General features: G+C 44.3%; 1 protein-coding gene across 5 annotated transcripts in view; it reads right to left on the minus strand.

Moving 5' to 3' along the window:
- Nucleotides 1–21,997, minus strand: part of C1H5orf30 (chromosome 1 C5orf30 homolog) — a 51,967-nt gene that overhangs the window by 16,905 nt on the left and 13,065 nt on the right. Inside the window, exon 1 of one of the 5 annotated variants that reach the window (XM_029572462.1) lies at nucleotides 18,881–18,987. The exons of the other annotated variants lie outside the window; for them this stretch is intronic. The gene's annotated coding sequence lies outside the window, so the exon portion shown is untranslated. Of the gene's footprint in view, nucleotides 1–18,880; nucleotides 18,988–21,997 lie in introns of those variants that run through there. 5 annotated transcript variants of the gene reach the window in all.

A 21,997-nucleotide genomic window follows, 5' to 3' on the forward strand; every position in this document is an offset into this window, starting at 1 on the left:
ATCATCCAGGCAGAATCTAAATACATTTTTACAATTATCTCTCTTTAGAGAAATACCTACATCCATCTCTAAAGAGCACATTTGGACTATCATGACAGTTTCAATACAGAAGGACTGGAAAAATGCCAGGAGCCAGGTCACCCGATACTTAAAATCTGGCACCTGGTGCTTAAAATTCAGAACAGCTAAACAAAGGAAAGAAAGAAAAAAAAAAAACCAAAAAAGAACTAATTAAAAAAAAAAGCAAAAACAGGGTAAGGAAAAAATTGTCCTTTGCGCCTAACACTTTTTTTTGCTGATGCTTAAGTTTTCTAAATATATTTCCCTGCTTGTGACAGAGAACATGATAATTTTTGTCCCACTCCTAACTGGTCACAGCAAGGAACAGAAATATAATTAGGACTTCTTATTTTAGGTGTTTATTTTCCAGGAGATCAAGGGTTCTTTGTGGATACCAAAAATCAGCGTTTATAGGTGTTTTTGTGGCACAGGTGCTATTGTTGGGTACCTTTTCCGGATGAATCAAACCCGTACATATGTTCAGCTGAGGCGTCATTAGCATGGAAAAGGCACAAAATCAAAGTGGAGGGTCCAGGGCAGGCAAAGCAGGGGTGAGAGTACTAGGGGGAAGTGGTGTTTTTCCAATGTTTATCTAATACACACCTGTTTTATTTTGTTTTTTGTATCAGAGATATTTTATTGCAGTTTATCAGTTAAAACTTAATAAAAAGCACCTTATCTAAGCTTACACATACAGAGCCTGTGACAGGAGAAATATAAGGGGGAATTCCAAAACAAACTATTTGGAACAAATGGAATAATTTTCATTGGCAGTCAGCTGAGAAGTCTAGCAGGCATCTAATAGTAGCAGTGTGCAGAAAAACTCAAAGCTGGCATGGCACTTATATATATTAAAAAAAAATAAATTATGTTTTTCAAATGATTTTTCTTTAAAATTTTTAGAAGTGATATCAAGGGTGGAGTAGGGGGGGACAGAAAGAGAGCAGTTAATGCTGTCCTTGTCTTGCACTACTAAGACCACTATTGTGCATCATGCCGTTTCATTATGGGTTGTACTATCTGTTATGGATTTTACATATCATTCGTATTTGTCAAGCATGCCTACAAACTATATCTGATATATATATATATATATATATATAATTCTGTAGGTTTTCTCCTGCCCCTTTGGGCTTCCAGCTCAATTGGAATTAGCCTCAGTCGGGTCTACAGCATTATGAACCTTCATTTGCAACGACCTGAGGTTTTAACCTCCCACATTCCCCCAGAGGCTGTGAATTATTTAATATCCGAAGGTCCAGGTATGTAGGTATATCAGATATAGTTTGTCCATGCATAAGTAGCATGTTCGTGCATATGTTATCAATGATGTTATACGCGTATTTTTACCCTGGATAAAGGGGGAGTCTAGGGGCTGGGTTCAAAGTATACATAGTAATTGCTATTTTAAGGAATATGCATTTGTTGAATATTTTTTATTTTTTTTTAAGCGTGCATTAATAGTTTTTAGTGCACACTAAAAAAACAAAATTTAGCGAAAACACACACACACACCTTAAAAAAAAAACCCCACAAAATTCATTTTAGAAGTGACATGAACCAAAAAAGAAAAAAAACACATGTCCTGGCTGCATATCCTACACTGCTCCTTCATCTAGGCCTGCCTCATCCGATACACGCCGGCACTCCGCCATTTTGTCCCCTTTATCCGCGCAGCTGCTCTTCAGCTTGTCCCGCTTCGGGAGCTTCGTGGTCATGTACCGCCTCCGAAATTTACCTTCTCACTACAAGGGTAAGAGCCTCCTTCGGATCGCCTGCAAGTGGCCCGAAAATGTGCCGGTATCACTGTAATTTAGCAGATTTTTGGGAGCCTGCACCCGGAGCCCGTTTTAGTGCGTCTGCACGGGCTCACCGCATCACGTGACCTCCAGAATAAAAGTTTTTCATATACCGATCTAGTTTCTTCTGTTTGCTATACAGCCATCTTGGATCGGCTTCTGGTTTGTTTTTTTTGGGTCTATCCCTAATGCGCATATATTACTGAACATATTTCTACGCTTTTATACCAGCTAACTGACTTGTGCATGTGAAATATAACTTGTCTGCAGTTTTTGAGTTGGAGGTGTTGAACTGGTGGGGGGGGGGGTGTCAGGGTGAAGTACTAGAGGGTCTAGATGAACTGGAAAAGAACTGGGTGAACTGGTGGAGGTATAGGCAAACTGGTGATTTCAAGTGTGTGCACAAGTATTTTCAAATCTGTATATGCACATAAATACTTGCCTCTGTGTAATCCTGAGTGTTTATTCATGCAGTGTCATGATGATTTCACAAGTATTATATACACATGTATGTTTATAAAGTGGATAGAAAAAGTATGTGTTTTCTTGCATTGGAAACATTCACACATACTGAAACATATGTACTTTCAGAGCAGAAATGTGTAGTTTTTTTTTTTTTTTATATAAACTGTGGCATTTATAAAATACTAGCATTAATCTGTGTGTCCATTTAGGACAGTCTTGAAAGTTAGGTTGGTTAGATGAATTTTAAAAGTAGTTACATGTGTAATTGTAACATACTATCACAGCAATTTTCAAAAACCATTTACCCACATTAAATGCACTTAACGAGGGTAAAACCTATGGGCAATTCAATAGACTATATATGCCAGTTTCCCCCTCCCCCCCCTCCCCTCTATATATAGTCCATTGAATGTTTAAGAAATAGGGTTTGCTAAAAGAAGAATTAGTGCAGTGATAGCTTTAAGCTTTTAAAAATACTGCTGATCCTTCTGATCACTTAGGGTCTGATTTTCAAAAGCATTTACACACTTAAAACTAGACTTTACATATGTAAATGCAATTTAGCCGCAATACTTGGCTTTTGAAAATTGCTACATTATGCTTCATAGTCTCATGGTATGTGCATTTATTTTTTTGTAATCTCACTCTCTATAAAGAATAAATGTTGACTTTATTTACGCTACACATCAGGAAGAAAACTATGAAACAGAGATAAAAAGCACATCACAGAAGCCAGGAAAACCAAGTAGGATCAATAAACCTAGAGATTTATCATCATGCTTTTTTGGTGTAGCAGACAGTCAATAGCAGCTAATCTCCTGCCTTTTGGGTGCACAGGGCTGCTTGGCTGAGGGAATAAGGGCATTGGCAGCAGCATTTCCTTGCTGTTGATTCCATAATCTGGAGACTGCAAATGGAAGACATCGCTTTACAGATGATGTCAATCAGACCCTTTTTATGGGCAGTTCACACAGCATTTTGTGACTGTAAAGAACAGCCTGGAGGATATCATGACCTTCTTTCGAACAAATGAGGCAAATATCTTGTGGTGATTTAAATGCTCAAGTTAGTACTTTTAATGTTATCCACGCTTCCACTGGCAGTCAACATAGGTCCCGAAACCCTGGAGAGAAAGAATCTCTAAACCTGCTTACTATCAGTAAATATGCAGCTAAAGTTTGCACAATTTTTCATCTTCCTCTTCTCTTTTTAGGCATTGTAGCTCTGGTATCAGTTACATGAACAGTGCTTGCAAAGTTAGCTCAGTCCAACGAAGGCTGAATTTGGTACAATATATATATATATATATATATTTGCTTTTAAACTTATCAACTGCCTCTCCCACAAAGACTACAAAAGCAGTGTAGAAAAACACAAATAAAAGCTAAGACAAATAAACTGACGGGCAGTACGGATGCAGAAATCAAAAGCTTTCGTGAACACCCAAGCTTTGCAATGTTTCTGAAAAACAGTAAGGTCATGCAGAAACATGAGTGCCTAAGGCAGGGCCGCCATCAGGGCAGTATTCTTGGGCCTGCAGTATGGGGCCCCAGGATCTACTGCCACATATGGGGGACCGCGGCCGCCAGGCGGCAGGTGCGCTTGGGGGATGTATTAGTTCATGGCAAAGAGGCCCACTGAGGCTCTCTCCGACAGTCTGTCGCCCAGGGGCCTACTGAAACCTGGAGCCGGCCCTGGGTGCGGGCCCCAGAGAAGGGAGAGAATCAATGCTATGCGTGTCTTTTAGACACGCATAGCATTGATTTACAGAGCACCGCAGACAGAGACTCGTCCGCGCGCTCTGTCCTGCCAGCGTTCACTGTCTGACGCGGCTGTGACGTCACCGCCGCGTCAGACAGTATGGGGCCTCAAAATTCCTGATGGCGGCCCTGGCCTAAGGTAAAGTATTCCAGAGGGTGGAGCTACGCATTGGGCTTGGAATTTGATGGGAAACTTTTTGAGATGAACATAAAGGCCTAGTTGGGTGATAAAGAAGAATAAAGAGAGCGGGAGAAAACTTGAAGCACAGTTATGGCTAACATGATGGACCATATGCAATAACTTAAAGATCTGCCCCCTGGAGAACTGGAAGCCAGTGAAGAACCTTAAGCACCAGCTGAGTATGTTCATGTAATTTAGCTCCACACACGAGTCATGCCGCCATGTTCCGTACAAGCTAAAATCTGTTCAATTAATATTTTGGGAGCCCAGCCATTAAAGCCCCCCATTCAACCTTCACACCATTTAATGTCCCTCATCCCCAATACATGCCAACTCAGCACCACCATCCAGTAAGTTCCTAGTCCTCCTTTCCTACATACTAAAGCCTCTCTCCAATAATGGCAGAATAGAACCCCCTAAGACATCCAAACCCGATGCTTAGGATGTTGTGCAGCTGAGTGTGTGTGCACGCACGTGTGTCTATGTCCGAGTGACTAAGTGATGTGGATGGCATAGGAAGGTTCTGTCTATGTCTGTGTGAGAGGGGATTGTGCTTGTGCATACGCACAAGAGTATGACAGGGGAGAGTGAATGTGTTTCTGAGTGAGGGTATGCACGTGTGTTTGCTTGGGTATGCCCAACCATGGGGGAGGAAGGAATGGATGGTTTTTGCAAGTGAGTGGAAGCCCTACGCTTTCCTCCCTGTGCTCTGCACTCTACAGTGTTCTCTCCTCACTCACACATACATAGTTCCCTTCCTTTGCTCAGCTTTCCTTTTGCTCATTTTTCCAAGGCTTCCTTTTTCTGCTGGCTGAGAGTGGGGACTACACCAGCATTGCTACCCTCCACTGCTCTATGGGACGTGTGTAGTGTAGTGTAGTGTAGATGCTTGACTGGATGAACTTTTCCTTTGTCCCTGCTCACTCACATACCCACACCACTCGCCCCCGTCCCCTTTCATTCTCTGCCCTCTCACTCTCCATTTGCTTCTATTATCCTTCCCTCGGGTCATCTCCCTCCTGCTGATAGGGGATGGGAACCCCACCAGCACCTTAGTTACCATGTCACCACACAAAATCATCCTCTTCCAGCCGTCTCTGCTCTTCAGCCGCAACACAGCTGTCTCTGCTCTTTGGCAGGATGGGCTCTGCCAGCAGCCCTGTTGCTCTCTTTCCTGTTCACCAGCTGGAGCTAGTCCTTTTTGTTGGCTGCAGTTGACATGGCCTGCTGTGCACTACACTTAGGCCACACACATGCACATCCCTGCATTACAGCTAGACTAGTACAGTAGCGCTGGCTTAACATGCGCAGAGGCTAGCATTATACCAGGACTCCCTCAATGACTGACTATAGTCTATTATTACAGAGGATAAGGATTTAGAGGTGCTCCCCTTAAGAACTACACCTAGATCATCTAGTTTGTTAGAAACCTTAATACTGTCCTTTATTTAAATCATGTCTGTTTCAATATTCTTCTGACATGTCTGCAAACTTGCTTTAGATTATCATCATTGGTTAATCTTACATTCCATTCAATTCTCCCGAGTGTGTCTGGTGGGCTTAAAATTTAGGCAATAGGACATTATTAATATTGATCGTGCATCGCTTTCACTGATTCTTAAATAGGGAATAGAGATCCCTAAATGTTTTTAAATAAATAAATAAAATATAGCTGAGTTTCATGGTGTTTTGTACGGACTAATGAATTATTTGCTACATCCAATCTTCTGCCCTTTTTTTTTAGGATTTATAGCTTGATGTGATATTTTATATAATAATAAAAGAGAAAGGTTAAAAGAAATGTGAAAGTTACTTTAAGAAATCTGATCAGCTCAGTGACAGCTCATGCTAAATATCCCTCTGACTTTCCTCATAGACTAATAATGCACCGGGAAGCTCCTCACACTTAACCCCTCCTCTAATCCATTCTAAAGAAAATGAAGAATATCAGGAACCGGCAAGAACAAGAGCCCAGATTGTCTAAGCACCAACAGGGAAACTGGTTGTAGCTTTCTTGCTAAAAAGCACTCCTTCATTCTATGATACAGTAGAATTCAGGATTGAGGACAGCAAAGGAAAGAGGGGGAAAAAAACCCCAAAACAACAACAATTTAATAAAGCGAACCAATGACCCAAAAAAAACAAAGAGGAAGCTGCTTTACGGGCAGAAAATGTATAGTAATTTCTGTTCTAAAATATATCTAAAAATAGTATTAGTGCTGGCTTGCATTTTGCTGTCAGGAAGGAATCGGTTATTTGTTCTTATCTTTGTTTCAAGATTAACAATTATGCCTGCAGTCCATCATACTTAACAGAACAGCCCTGACAATGGAGTATTAACACTAATGCACAAACAACAGGTGCCTGGTTACATAAACTGTAATAAGGGTAAACCGAGGCAAAGAAGCTTTTTTCCACAAAGAAAAGCAAAGGCACACACTTATGGACAAATGCACTGTGTGGTCTCTCCCATTTTGTATCCATAGAAAACCATTTTGCACATCGGGCCTTCCCTGGATACCAATATCCATGCAATTATACCTCATGAAGGTAATCTCCCAAATGCAGACACAGAAAAAGTAATGGATAAAGAAAGCACTTGTACTGTGAATGTGGGACTTACAGGAACAGATGAGTATTTCTGTAGTATGATGCGGTTGTAGAATTCACTGCCATCTCCTAACACTTTCATTAGAGTAAACTGCCTTTGTGCGTTTCAAAAGAAGCCATTGCCCCTCTTCTGTTCTAACAGAGGGGGCAATCGACATGGGACCTGAGCAACCCAATTTCTTCTACCTTGGGTCAGGGAAGTTTTCAGTCAGGCGGCTGAAAATCTGCCTAAGCAGCCAAAGTCAAGCTGCCTCGATTTAGACCTAGTACCGCACTGCCGAAGTTTGGGGCACAACCACAGACCCACCCACTTTTTGGAGCAGCCAAATTTCACCATTCGGCTGGGGCACATTTTCAGCAAGTCCAGTCTAGCCACCTTTCATTTCACATTTATAATGCAGAAACTGATCTGAAAGCGGGTTACAACAGATTACTAAAAATACAACACAGAACAGCCTAATATATAATAAGTAAGCAAAAATACACTATATAAAGCATAATGAAATATCCACCATTACAACCACCCCGCTCTCATCTTACATAAATATATAATAGAAAAACTCAATATTATAATACAAATTGATTATATACAATCATTCCTACCATAACAGCCACAAAATCTCCACACCCATCTCCCCTTTACAAAAATCTCAAACCCAACAGGTCTTGAGCAGATCTAACAGACAATACCACCTCTGCTCGATCGGCCCAGACAAAAAAAACCAAAACAAACCTCATCACCTCCTACAGTTCCAAACGGCTGGAGAGACAGCTCCCAGTTCCTTCCAGACACTCCCTAAGAGTATGCAGAAGGAAGGAGGGGAGAGAGAACTGGTTTTCATAGCACCTGTAGCAATTTAACGCAACCCTCCCAGCTGAACCAGAATTTAGAAGATATACATCCTTGAAAATAGGAGGAGGTTTATACAGCCAGATCTCCTTGAAGGGGACAATAACCCTCTCCATCTCCTTCAAAATGCTTCTCTAGTCCTTTGTAATGCATAACTTTAGTGAAAAGCTTCCCTACATTAAATTTAAAATAAATAAATAAAATCCTGTGCTGCTACTTCCAAATGCCTTACTCCATTAGGACTCCCACTGCTTTGGCATGCAGGGTGCATGAGCACATCGCGATTCCACCAGGACACGTACAACTGGCAGAGCAAAACCAGGAAATTGGGGTGAAAGCCTACTGGACCCTCCAATGCCTCAGAGTCCCAGCTACCTCTCTCAGTACAAAGGGAACACAAAGGAGGTGGGATAACCTCTGCGTGACAAAGAGTGGAAAACCCCCACTTTTTATTTTAGAAAATTAAAGTAGGTACTCTCACGAATGCTCAGGCGTTTTCCTCTTCCTATGCTTGGTGCCTTGCTGGGCTCTGTCAGAGAACTACAAGCAGGGAGTAGTGATCTAACGATCAATCACACTTAATCCCAAACCAGGAGAACACCTGAAAAACTGGACATCCTGATTTGCCCCAACTCTGGCCAAGCCACTGTACTACCCCATTTGAGCTTACCCAAATGTACCTGGGAAAAATAATTAAGTGTTCCTTGCACTCTCACCTCTCCAGGACCCATCATGCAGTAAAGGCACTATAAACATCCCAAAAGGCTTATGCATCCTCTTCTCTAGGGATAAATGGTTTAGCTTGTTCAGATCAAGTTTGGATAAAAAGCATTATGTTAATCCAAATAATATTACCAGTGGCAAAACCACAAAAATGTCACAGAAGGGGGATGACCAGGCTTACAACGGCTCTCCTCTCGTCTTGGGGCCTGGTGAGGGGCTCCCCAGTTTCACGCTGACCGCGAGACACAGGAATCTCTGCATACCGCATCTCAGACTATTTTTTTTATTGGACACAGCAGCCGCTGTGTCAGCCATCTCACACACCTTTTTTTGGACTGAACTTTTATTCAGAATGTAATTATTATTACAAAAGATGCAACGTGTCTGTAGGGCGATGAGAAGTGTTCTAACATCGTGCCCAGCCAGGGCGAGTTCCTCATTAGTACACAGATGTCAGCCATGGTAGAGAACATCTCCACATTACAGCAATGACTTTTTTTTTTTGGTATTATATATTATTTTCCTCTAGGGGTGGGCAGTGCTCTACACCAGAAGTTAAATATTTTTAAGGAACCTTCCTCTAGGCGGCCATGTTGAAATGTTGCCTCTTTAAAAAGTATATCAAGAAACCTTAAACAAATTCACACAAACCTGTGCCACATTAGTAACTTTACATCATACAGACATAAAAAGGCTACATTTCCGAGTGTTTACTGCAGTATCAGATTCTTCTGGAACATCCTCCAAAGATTGAAAACGAATGTATTCCTCAATTTGGCAAACTAGGTGCATATAAGATGATCTGAATCCTAGTCGTACTTCTACAGATGCTTCTTTTTATATTTTTTGCTTTTCCTTTTGCCTGCAACCTGCCGTGTCGGCTTCCATCCTTCCTCTCTCTATCGTGATGTAATCCACAAGCCACTCTCAGGGGGGCGGGAAGAGGCACTGCAACATACAAGGCCCCCAAGGAAGAGAAACACTCAGCAGTGTCGGAGGTTCTCCGTCCTTATCCCCCCTTTAAGAACTTTCTGACCTTTACTCTTCCCCACAGGAAGCTTGGCTACCTCCTCACATTTCATACGGCAAATTAACCCCCGCCCGCCACCTTTCAAAAACCTCTCCACGATTCGTGCAAAAATTTTGTAGCAACAGAATTCTATTTCCTGAAGTTTGTTTTGCGATTCGGCTCTTTCCGACCTTTATCGCATTCTTTTGAAAGCAGCAGAGAAGACCCAAAGCATTGACTGCGATGGGGGCTCAACATGCCGACAGGAGCCACTGCCCTCCGCTCGCTTGTGCAACGGCACGGGCGCCAGTCCAAGGCTGTAACGCTTGCTGAGCTTCTCCCCTGCTGCCAAGACAAGGCAGGGGGAGGCAAGGAAGGCGCGGCCATCGCGCTGCTCCCCAGGTGGCGCTTTCTTTTTTTTTCCCTCCTGCCTCCTTTCTTTCACAATCTCTCTTTCTGCTGCCTGGATGCTGGTACCATTTTTGCAGCTTACTCCCACGACTTCCAAAATACCTCCTTGCCAGCACAACACCAGCAGGCCCAGCAGGAAAGGGGAAAACAAAACAAAAAGCTAAAAACCATGTTGCTCTGCATTGTATGGCTCAGTAGAGCAGCTTTCTAATCCCTTTCCTGCTGGCTCCATCCCAGCAAGGCACCGAGAAGGGTGGGCGTCCTTCTGCTCGTGTGGCTTATGAACCATCTTCCCCCCACCCCCACCCACGATTGTCCTACTGTCGACCTTACTTTCCAGCGACTTCCCCGAGCACCTTCTCCCGGCTGTGACACCCCTGGGCTTGAGCAGAAGGGAGGAATTTCACCAGACCACACGATAAAGCTGCCGGCTGCTCTCGAGGCCGAGCACCAACTTTACGTTCTCGTCTGGAGAAAGTGCAAGACCAGACAGGTCGAAGGAGTCAAAGGCGGCAATGTAAAAGAGCAGGGTCCACGGGCTCGTTTGGGGAACTATTTTCCCAGCAATCCACATTAGGACAAGAGTCCACGAGTCCTTTGCACCAATCTTCTGAGCGATAAGGTCCACGGGAACTTTCGTTTTGAAGGTTGCTGTGGGTGCTTTAGGTTTGCATCTGCTTTTTGTGCAGCCATTTTATGTTTTACATGGAAAAAAAAAACAAAACCACCACCACCACCACCACACAGAGTTGAAAACACAATCCACACATTTTTCTCCCTGACCTAAACATGCCCCCAGGAATTTCTCCTAAACATGAGGCTGAGATACCGCACATTGCAGAACTTCGCATACATGACCATGCCAGGGTCCTGGGAACCCCAAACCACCACTCAAGTTTGGTTTGTGCACTGTTGCAGATTGTATCATCTATGGCAAGAAGGCAATCTTTCCTACTAACCCCTCTATAATACCACTTATGCAACTATTGACCAGACCTACACCCAGGCCTGCTCCCTATGGCACTCTACTGAAAACCCTACTCACCACCTCCCTCTGCTGCTGATCACTCAACAAGTCTGTAGCCCAGTTTACCATCTTAGGACTCATCTCTAGCCTGTGCTTCCTGGGTGAAAACAGTGTCAAAAACTTTCCTGAACTCTTAAGTACCCAACATCCACTGACTGCCCCTATTTAATACCCACAGTACCTGAACCTAATCAGCTATGAAGTGCTGAAAAGCAGATTATAAATCAAACAGATATAAATATATCAATTTTTTCTAAATTGGATGGCCAAGCTATCAGATGTGTGTGACACGAGTTCCCTTGGCGAAAACATTGTTGCCTTAGATCCTATAACAGCTGGATTCAAATACTGCCCCTAAGGTTTCCTTTAGAAGTGACTCCTCAATTTACCCATCACTGAAATTAATACTAACTGACCAGTAGTTAATAGCCTTTTCCCCCCCATTTCCACTTTTATAGAAAGGTAAGGCATTATTCTGTCACCAGTGATTGAACAGAACTGACCAAAGAGCTGTCAAGATTTCTTGATACCCAGAGTGTATTCTACTATCTGAACCACTGCCAGTTTTGCTAGCTCCATGCAAAACCGCTCCTCTGAAAATCAATTGACATCTATCCCGCTACCACCTATATCCCGATCTGTAGCCCTCCAACCACTTATTCAGTGAGCAAAACGTATTTAGTTGATAATTGTTTTTCCTCGCCCTCTCCCCACATTCCCTGCTCATTTCTCAGTCTTACAATCCATGTTCTGCAAGCTCACTAATGCATCTAAAACAGAGTCTGGTTGTCTTGCTTCACTGCTTCCGCTATTTTCCTCTGCTTGCGTCTGACTGCTTCCTGTCTCACTTAGACTTTCCAGATATTATTCCATCCTCCTCTTTTTAAGATTCCCTTTACCTTATTTCTACGTGTTGAACACTAATCTTATTGCCTATACCTTTTGAGTCACTTATAAAGCCACTCCATCTTCTTACTTGTCTTTTACTTTCCCCAATGTTACTTTTGCAATGGCTCCTTTAATCTGCCACTTCACCAAAATCTTCCCACCCCACCAGTTCATCCCTAATATATTCCACCATGTTAAAATTGGTACTCTTGAAGTCCAGGACCCAGACCTTTGGGTGGACCCATCTGTAATGTGCAATTACAATAGAACCACACGAATGCTTACTGGACCTTAGGTGACCACCTACTAGAACATTTAGAAACACCATGCCCATTTTTAAGTATCTGGTTCAGTGCTGCCTCCTCCTTTGTGAATTCTGTTACCAACCTTGAAAGAAATATAGGATCTCCCTACTTCTCTTGTAGAATATTCCAATTAACATCTGGCAGATAAAAATCTCCCCACCAGCAACCCTACCAACCTCCCCCTACATTTCAGTTTCTACTACACCTTTTCTACCTGTCCTGCCTTTCCTGCACAGGTTACAAACTGGTGTGTCTATGTCCCTGTCACAGGACTCATTACATCACATCTCCGACAGCACTCATTCCCAAATCTGCATCTACCATTAGGGCTTCTAAGTCTGGGATTTTATCACTCAGACTGAGCGTATGTCACGTAGCCTTCCAGAGGATAAATCGTTTCTGCACAGTATCTGGAAGGCTACGAGTACAACTGCTCAACCTGGGTAATAAAACCAGGAGATGTAATCATTAAATCCTCCGACGATCTTGAGTTTTTATTATTGCAATCTGAGATTGTGCTACAATAATCCTCCCCCCACAAGTGCAAGTCTGAAATCATAGCCACACACTGCAATTTTTCAGCTCATCTCTCGTTTACAGTTTTTGCCTTAAAAAAAAAACAAAACACCACACAACAGCATAGCGGTGAGAAACCACAGACTAACCTGCTCCTTAATCCTTAGCTCCTTCCTGGCTACAACTAAGAGCGAGTAAGGAACTAGGTGGGGGAAGGTTTTGTGGTTTAAAATATATATACATTAAAGGGGAAATACTGTTAACACTTTTTTTTGGTTTGTTGATGCTCACCCAATCTCTGTTTTTGGTACACAACGTATCAATCTCTCTCTACATGTGTTTTTTTATTTGCTAGTATCTGATCAGCATAAGAGCTTTGGGAGTCATTTATGATTGTCCCGGTGAATTGTCATTTTTGTTTCATTCTACTTCATGCTGCAAGAGTTTAGTGGGCACAAATGTCACACCATACTGTCAGGCCGATACAGTAAAAATTGCGGGAGAGCCTGTGCGCGCGATTCAGAAAAAAATAATGATTCAAATTAGGGCCCGCGGTAAAAAGAGGCGCTAGGGACACTAGTGCATCCCTAGCGCCTCTTTCTGGACAGGAGTGGCGGCTGTCAGTGGGTTTGACAGCCAATGCTCAATTTTTCCAGCGTCGGATCTCAAACCAGCTGACAGCCACGGGTTCAGAAACCAGACGCCAGCAAAACTGAGCATCCGGTTTTCAACCCGTGGGCTGATTTTAAATTTTTTTTTTATTTTGATTATTTTTAACTTTTGGGACCTCTGACTTAATATCGCCATGATATTAAGTCAGAGGGTGTACAGAAAAGCAGTTTTTACTGCTTTTCTGTGCACTTTCCCGGTGCCGGCAGAAATTAACTCCTACCTTTGGGTAGGCGCTAATTTCTGAAAGTAAAATGTGCGGCTTGGCTGTATCGGCCTGGGTGGGAGGTACATCTGCAGGGGAAAAAAAAACAAAAAAAACAGGGACCAGACTGCAGGAAGCATACAAAAAGTGCTTTTACACCATCACTGCCATACGCAGCAGGAAGTGGGAGCCAGAATCGAGGACCGGCGTTAGCAGGAGGCACAAGTTAGCTGATGAGAAAGGTCCAGCGGCAGGGACAGCCTTCCTCAGCTGCTATGTGTGTTTTACAGAATGATGGCAGGTGATGGGGAGGACCCAAGCTACAGTAAAAGCAGCAGCAGCACCAGTGTGAGGCAGAGATCTGCAGAGGAAAGAATACTCCAAATTCATTGAGAAATGCCCGCATCCAGTGTTGACCTTTTCCTGCTCAGCCTGCTTTTTTGAAGCTCTCCCCTCCGGTTTAGTCTCATCGCTCTACGTAGACAATGCTATTTCCTGTTTTTCCCTCCATGCCGACCTCCGAATTCCCTCTCATTGGCATTCACTCAGTGGCCCATTTGGTCACAGTTTGGCCCGACAGTTCCTCCCATCTCCTTTGTCTGTTAGCTCAGTGCTGGGATCCTGGTACCATGAGCCTTCATTCACAACTACTGGGGGGGGGGGGGGGGGGGATTTGTTCCTCTCACAGTTCTTAGGCTGGTTTCTGCAGCAACCGTCCCGAGCGGGTTTCATGCTCATCTTTCATGTTGCGTCTCCTGTGTCTGGTAGTCTTGGTTCCCTTCCTGCCAGGCTCCCGGACTCTGTAACATCTGCACGTTCCACATTGGGACTCCCACTTATGCTGCCAGACGGCAGTGCTGAAAAGACACGGCTGTGCCTTTTTGTTTCCCAGGCTTCTCTCTTCTGCCATGGCATAAACGTCACTGCTGGCTGGGCCTCTCCTCTTAACCTGCAGGAAGACATTCTCTTAAAGTGATACTACCGGAGAATTCTGTACTTTCCTACAGCCTCTCTACCTTTAAAACTAATCGGAGAAAGTTCTTTTTCACTCAACGCACAATTAATCTCTGGAATTTGTTGCCAGAGAATGTGGTTAGTGCAGTTAGCGTAGATGTGTTTAAAAAAGGATTGGATAAGTTCTTGGAGGAGAAGTCCATTACTTGCTATTAAGTTGACTTATAAAATAGTCACTGCTATTACTGGCAACGGTAACATGGAATAGACTTGGTTTTTGGGTACTTGCCAGGTTCCTATGGCCTGGATCGGCTACTGTTGGAAACAGGATGCTGGGCTTGATGGACCCTTGGTCTGACCCAGTATGGCATGTTCCTATGTTTCCTATTTCTACCCTCTTTTCCTATCCCAAAAGTTTTGCTTCTATCTTCTTAATGTGTTTTCTTCTAGAAATCTCTCACAAATTCAGCCAAATCTTGCCAATACCAAGAACCACCCCGTTTTTTTTTCCTATCACGAGGTCTCTATTGTTAGCGCAAATGGGGATTATTTACCAATAATGGGCTTTCTGCATATGAAGGGTTGATAAATAGACCCTATTAGAGGTCTTACCTATGCCCTATTTATCTCCAAGCTGGCTCTCAAGAACTCATGGCTGAGCAGCCATCTCCACTCTCCACCTGCTCCAGTGCATGCAGGACGTGGCTTCTCCCTCCATAACTCCCCTCAAAGTTACATTGACAAAAACCTTTACCTGCCGTTCCAGGTCTCTGGATAATTCTCAGTCTTATGTCAAAAAAAAACAAAAACGTAAAAGGCAAGTGGTATGGTGAGCGGAGAGAAGCCTTCAGTTTCTCCTGACCCCTGAAATCCCAAAGTGCCGCACGGGAGAATCACAGAACTGAACTGTCAGGCACGAGGAAAAAACATTGGTGGCACCAATGGTTCTGTAAGCAGCAACCAAACTAGAAAATAACTGAAATGAAGAATCCGATGGTTTGCGCTGTCTGCCAATAGAGAAAATAATCTATGGCGCAGGATTCCTCCGTCGGCGATGCCAGCCACATAAGCAAACGTTCTCGGATTTTCTCTCTCTGCTACAGAATAAATGGAAAAAAGGGCAAAGCAAACAGGAATGGATCATGGTACTCTGATGACGGCACCCAGCCTGGCTAGCAACACTTAATACTACTCAAGCACTATGACCTCATCAAACTTAGTCCATTACCAGCAATGCCCTGGAGAACAACCACAAGAGCTCTTCCTGAAATGAAGCCAAGAATGATTTCAGTAGGAGGATGAGAACAATTCAAGATAAAGGCAACAGGGCAGGGAAATGCTAGTAAAAAAAAATATAATAATAAGACTTTCATCGAGGCTATGTACAATAGAAGAAAAATATATATTGTTATAGGAGCCGACCCATCCCCATATGGATGGGGAGGCTGAGGGGGTGGACCAGCAACCACAATATGAGTTTGGGCTGGCCCCACCCCCCAGCCTCTTCTTTTTGGCATTTCTGCTCGGTACCGACACCTTCTCCCTTCCTGCTGCAGCTCCATGCTTCCCAGCCGAGTTGCACTGGAAGGTGCCCTGTCCCCAGGCGGTTGCTTCCTCCCGTCTGGCCACAGCCCTTCCCAAACACTGGGCAACAAAATTTCACAAAAGTCATGTTACGGAAATGAAATTAGTCAATTCTTATAAATTTCCATGTGCTAAACACGAATGTGACTGTGAAAATGCAAAATTGGCTCTAGTTTTTTTGTAATATGCAATAACATAATTACATCTTGAATTGTATGCCAATAGTAGGAGACCTACGGTTAATACCGTTTGAAAAATGAAGTCATAGACTACGTCTTAGATTTCTTTGCTTGTCTCTTGTACACCTGTTCGGGAGCATCTCTGCGGAGGGTCCAGCTGTAGTCAGCCAGCATGAATATTTCAAATGCTCACCCTTTCTGACTGGGCCTCATATAGTACACTGCTGACGTCAGCTTACTCAGCAGCAGCATGGCAGTAGAACTGCATTGCATCAGAAAATGATGTAATAAACTCTGGATGATGTGTGCATGATGGGTTTATGCAATATTAACATCATTCCGGGCTTATTTACAGTCCTACTGGATACATTTACATGACTAAACATAGAACGTGAACTATATTAAATATCTTCAAAACGAGAGCCAATAAAAACTTTTCATGGTCATATTCGTGTTCAGCACATCAAGATACTACAGAGTAGGACCTTTTTAGGTCAGTAACACTTTCATTGTTGCCCAGTGAAATCCTTGTCCTGTGCACCAGCTCATGGGGGCTGTTTATTAGCCTATTCAGCATCGGGTGGGGCTGTGCTTCGGCCCCCACCACGTGCACGCGCCTGCCTTTCAAACCTGGCAGGCTCTTCATTTTTTGTGCGGACCTCTGGCCTCCTGTTTTCGCGGGTGGCCGTGTGGGGGCATGGGGCGGCCTCGGGGGTGTATGTAGGTTGGTACGTGCCCAGCCTCGTGGCGTAGTGGAAGTGGGTGCAGAGCGGGCAGCCTTCCTTTCCGGCAAGTGAATACAGAAATATTTATGAAAAAAAAAGCACATCTGTGCTTTTCAAGACTTGGGTGAGGGGGGGATACGGCTGGTTGTTTCTGGCTGTGGAAGTTGGCGGCTGCCTCCCCTCCCCCATCAGAATGGCAGCTTCAAATGCTAGTGGGTCTCTTTGGGGCTGCACAAGTCTCACTAACCAACCCCCATGCGGCCTCTTCATGTCACTGTGTGGATGGGCGGACCAGAGCAGGTGTTTTGGCTACCAATCTGCTGCGACTGCCAGTTGGGGCCGAATTCAATGAAGGAGAGAGAGGTGTGTGCAGTTTGGACTTGTGGTTCTATCACCCCCTACCCCCCCGCACCCCTTGCCTCCATGTAAGGGCTGGATGAGAGTGACTGCTCCTGTCCAGAAGGAACAGAAGAACACATTGTTATAGTTATTTCTTTACAGAGCTTCTCACAAAATGCTTCAAACTGAAGATTCAATTTTGGCCTATGCAGCTTTCCATATACAGTAAAAGTACCATTATCCAGCACACGTGGGGAACAGACTGCGCCAGGTAATCAAGCATGCAGCTTATCAGAGAGCCCACTACTTCCTGTCATTTACCCTCCCATCTTATACAGGAAAGTGGAGATACTGGAGCAGACACAGCACAGCAGAGAAAAAAAGGAATCTGTCACCTAATCCAACCCCCCCCCCCCCCTTTGCCATTTCCCCCTCCCAGAAGGGGCTGCCTAGGCAAGATGCCTGTTAGGAGAGCACTCCAGATAGCTGAGTGGCAGCTACCAGGGGTTGTACTGCACCTGAACTCCCACCTTCTGGCTCCTGCCCCTACACCAGGGCTTCCCAAACTGTGGGTCACAAAACCTTCAGCTGGAGTCACAAGGGCCTCAAGCAGCAGCACTCTTCAGGGGCCAGCAGCATTAATAGTGGAAGTCAGCATGGGGGCCTTTCAACCAGCGAGTGCTCACAGGCACTGCCCTTATTTTAGTTTATGTGGCTGAGATTGCATGAGTGGGAGAGAGACATCCACTGCTCCTCTCTCATCTACCATTGAACCTACCCAAGAGAAAAATGTCATCAGTCTGTCCTCTCTTCCCATCAGTTCTCAGCCACCTTGACTCGGGACGGCCTAATGGAAAATGCACTGACCCTTGCCAGGGGGGATGTTTGGAGGGGAGATCAGATGCAGTAGGGGTTTGAGGGTTGAATCAGGTGGAGAGTGAGAGAGGATGAATGATAGAAGATTGACTGGGAGATGTGAGAAGAGATTAAGGGAGGAGTTGAGGGAGGGGATGACAGGATCAATTGGGGATTTATAAGAATGGCTTGGGATGAGAGGATCAGCTGGGGTAATATGAAAATGGCTGGAGGGGGTGAGAAGGAAGATGGGATAGGGAGGTTGAGAGAGAGGACTGACTGCAGAGTGTGGAGGATGGCATAGGAGATCACCTGGAGTATGGGGAGCGTGGAGAGTGGAGGAATTGTTGGTGATGGGTTCTACTCCTGCTAATTTGTTTTCGCCAACCTCTGGGGCCTTGTGAATTTTCAAGCGCTAAAATGGGGTCAATTGGCAAAAGGTTTGGGAATCCCTACCCTCCCCTCCATCTCCCAGCTTCTTTTCTGAATAACCATCTTTCATATATCTTGCTCCCTTCTTGAAGCCCTTCAACTGTCGACTTAAGGGAAATATCTTTACAAATGGCAAAACATGACGACACAGACTAAGAGAGCTCCCTTCCAGTTTAAGGTTCACATATTTTGCTACGCTTCTGATATTTACCGCAAGATTTACACCCGTCTTGAAAATCCCTCCCTCGATGTCATTATTTTCATTCTTTTTAAAAGGCCTCCAAGAGGGCTCTGTTCTCTCTCAGCTCCCCTTCTACTGGGCTTAAGATTTCACCTTTCTACTGAGGTAGCTCTTCCATTTATTGCCAGCTCTCTTATTTTTGCATATCGTTCCTTTCTTCTAGATGTGCTCGATTTCATGGCTGCCTCCAACTTCTAGCCACTTCTAGCCACTTCCCTACCTAGAGTTTAAAATAACAAACGAACATGCTAAAAGATGTAAATACAAATCACTCAAAAAAGTCAATAACGAGGGATCCAAAAGTAAACCATCTCGGATCCTGCAAAGGTAAAAGGAAAAAGGAAATCTAGCACAGAGACTGATGCAATAAAACGTGACTAAAAAACGAGAGCTAACTTTTAGCGCATATTCTCTTTACTCATGCACGGGAGTTCACATCTTTGCCAATGCAGTAAGCTAATGGTATGCTAATGCATTGGGAGTTTAAAAAAATCTGTGCTAATGTAAAAACATGCACTCAACCTCATTACATTGGCCGCAACAGGAACAGTGTGCCAACACAGAAGATAGGAGCAGCCAAGAAAGGTAAGTATAGGGTAAGGTAGGACAGCCCTGGGGCAGAGTTCCTCAGACTTTAGGTTCCTGGATTGGGGTAGCCCAGAGCTTTATGCATGGACTCCTGGGTCAAAGTTGGAATAAAAGCTAAGCCACATTTCTGGGGGCTAGTGTGTCTACGGTGCCGTGCCAGTATAGTCCCGGACCTGGAGTTCCGTAGTGACCCAAGTCCAGGGTCCTGGACCATGCTGGCACGGCACCATTGAGTAATACTAGCCATCAGAAAAGTGAGCACGCTCACTACTACAAACCCACCCAGTCATGCCAGCCCCTATGGAAATATGAGTCACTGCCACAAGAAAAATAAAAAAAAAACCTTCTTAGCTTCTGTCCCAACCCTATGGAAGTCTCCACCACCCAACATTAGACTAGCTCCAGATCTCCTAATGGTCAGGAAATTAAATGTCAGCCTCTTTGAACCCCCCTGCTCAGAACCATTGCTACCAGCACTGAAAAACTGTTATTCCTTGCCGTTGCCTTAAACAGAACAAATGTGGTCCATACCCCACCTGAAATGTGACTATTTCCTTATGGTAATTCATGCCTGTTACTTATCCTATGTGCTCATCCCCCCCCCCCTTGCAGCCACAAACGTACTGGACCTTTCCATATTACTCTCTTCATGCTCTGTGCATTGATTTCAATATAGAGCTAAAAAAACATGATATAAACAAATGATGATCTTTACCAAACTACTTTGTTCTATATTTTAATTAAGCTACTGGTACAAAACTTGGTTCTCTTACATCTTAATTACTGCAATTATTTCCACTGTAGCCTGTGCAGTTCTATCCCTTCCCCTTTAAATCTGATCTCTGTGCTTCCACACAGCTCACTATTTGCATATCCCTTCTTAGTATGCTGCTTCACTTATGCAAAGCCTCTATCGGCCATCAATTCAGTCGCTTGCAGCCTCAATTCATTCATTTCTTTATGGCGCCTTACAACAGTGGAGACCAAATGAAAGTCAAATGGTACAGAATGTTAATGAACAAAACAAGTGAGGAACCGGGTGCTAGGGCAAACCTGTTTACAGAGATGCATTTACAAGAAGTTTGCCAAGGACATTGGGAAGAGCTATATTCACTGTTCGGCTCTTGTATACCCATGAAATAAAACGCACAATTAAGCTCTGGAATTTGTTGCCAGAGGATGTGGTTAGTGCAGTTAGTGTAGCTGGGTTCAAAAAAGGTTTGGATAAGTTCTTGGAGAAGAAATCTATAAACTGCTATTAATCAATTATACTTAGGGAATAGCCACTGCTATTAATTGCATCAGTAGCATGGGATCTTCTTAGTGTTTGGGTAATTGCCAGGTTCTTGTGGCCTGGTTTGGCCTCTGTTGGAAACAGGATGCTGGGCTTGATGGACCCTTGGTCTGACCCAGCATGGCAATTTCTTATTTCTTGTGGTGCGATCCCACTGTTTTAAGTCACCAAGCACACCTCCTCCTCCGCTCTCTTCTCTGGCTCTCCTCCTTACCCTCTCTGTTTCTCCTCCTCACTCTCCCCACTCAACCCCCTGCCCAGACTTCATCTCCCCCCCCCCCCCCCCCCAACCTCAAATCATTGATTTAACTTTATTTATTTATTTTTTTGCCTAACTGAGCAAACGAAGCCCAAAAGCAAAGAAGCAGCTAGGACAGGTCACAGGAACTCTGGAAGCCTGTGCATGCTCACCGTCCCAAAAGGCAGCGCCTCCTCCCCCCGCAGCATCTTCACAGGCCACCCGTCTGAACCCAAAACAAGCAGTACAGGGAGGGAAGGAACAGGAGCCGCTATGGGCCTAGCAAGCACATATACGCCTCCTCCCTCTTTATTCACCAGCACTGCTGCTCCGGGAGACCAAAAACGGTGAATCCTGGAAATGGGAAGGAGGACAGACTGCCCAGGAGTCTCCCAGCAGCCTAAATCTTCTCAAACTAAGTAGGTGCGCACATACCCACTCCCATGCCATAACAGATCACAGCACAGACCATAATCGCCAGTTGTGTTCTCTGCACTTATTTGGCACGCTACCTCCATTCCCTCCCCCACGTATCAAGTCGCGCTTCAGGTTTTTCATATTGCCCCTTGTGCAAGAACCAACTCGCTATATCCTGACCTAACTTTAAAAATACAAAACAAAGCTCACACACACCCTGCTTTCTCTTCAGAACCAAATTCCTTTGCTGTCTCATCTTCTCTCTTTAAAAAGCTTTTCTCCCTTTAGTACATTTTTTTTTTTTTTTTACCGTTCTCAGGCTCATTTTTAGATCTGCCACAAAAACACTAGAGTTATAAACTGTCTCAGATTAATAAAAATAAAAAGGAGGGTCTTTGAAGTCTTGCAGGGAGCATAAATGGTGTTTTGACACCTGGCCCAGGTCAGCAGGGCCCTGCCATCGGATGATGTGCTCAGTACTGAATGAGCTGCTGGCCACAGCACTCCACCACCCAAACCCCAGGTGATAGCTTCCATTAAGAGGAAGATTAAATAGGCACGGGGACCGATCTGTATTTCAAGCCCTAGGAACAGAACTTCCAGCTCGGAAAGACTGCACAGATGCTCCCAGGGTTTCACCCTATACCGTGTATAAAGGAAGAAATCCAGCAAC

This window comes from Rhinatrema bivittatum, chromosome 1 (assembly GCF_901001135.1).
Source record: "Rhinatrema bivittatum chromosome 1, aRhiBiv1.1, whole genome shotgun sequence".
NCBI classification, from domain to species: domain Eukaryota; kingdom Metazoa; phylum Chordata; class Amphibia; order Gymnophiona; family Rhinatrematidae; genus Rhinatrema; species Rhinatrema bivittatum.